Source organism: Penaeus monodon, chromosome 24 (genome assembly GCF_015228065.2).
Source record: "Penaeus monodon isolate SGIC_2016 chromosome 24, NSTDA_Pmon_1, whole genome shotgun sequence".
Taxonomy (NCBI): domain Eukaryota; kingdom Metazoa; phylum Arthropoda; class Malacostraca; order Decapoda; family Penaeidae; genus Penaeus; species Penaeus monodon.
Genome location: NC_051409.1, coordinates 5446465 through 5446863, shown reverse-complemented (window position 1 = coordinate 5446863; position 399 = coordinate 5446465). Strand labels below are relative to the sequence as shown.

Below are 399 nucleotides of genomic sequence, written 5' to 3'. Positions count from 1 at the left end.
CAAGTCATGCGTGTATGTAACCATATCCACACACGTACGTATAAATCCACATCCACAAATACGTTTTAATGCGTTTTGATCCACCTTATCACTTTATATATTTTTTTACTGTCGCTTGTATTCAAGTCACAGCCCCATTTTATGCAATAGTGACAGTTGCAAACGTATTTATCTATTTTTAGTGATATTTTTATTTATGTTTTTATTTATCCTTATTTATTATTATCGTTATTTTATTGTGGGATCTGTCATGTAGCTTTGTCACCGCCATCATTCGGTTGGTGTTGGAGCTTACATTGTCTCGTTGTCAAGTATTAGTGTCGTTGTCTTTCATTGATTTTTTTTCTTTTTTTGTGAATTCAACGAGTCAGGGGTGTGAATTTCGGAGCTTTGTTTATG

At 33.6% G+C, this 399-nt stretch overlaps 1 protein-coding gene across 1 annotated transcript in view; it reads left to right on the top strand.

Moving 5' to 3' along the window:
- LOC119588820 (basic proline-rich protein-like) overlaps positions 1 to 399 on the top strand; it is an 80069-nt gene that overhangs the window by 18563 nt on the left and 61107 nt on the right. The gene's annotated exons all lie outside the window — the stretch shown is intronic.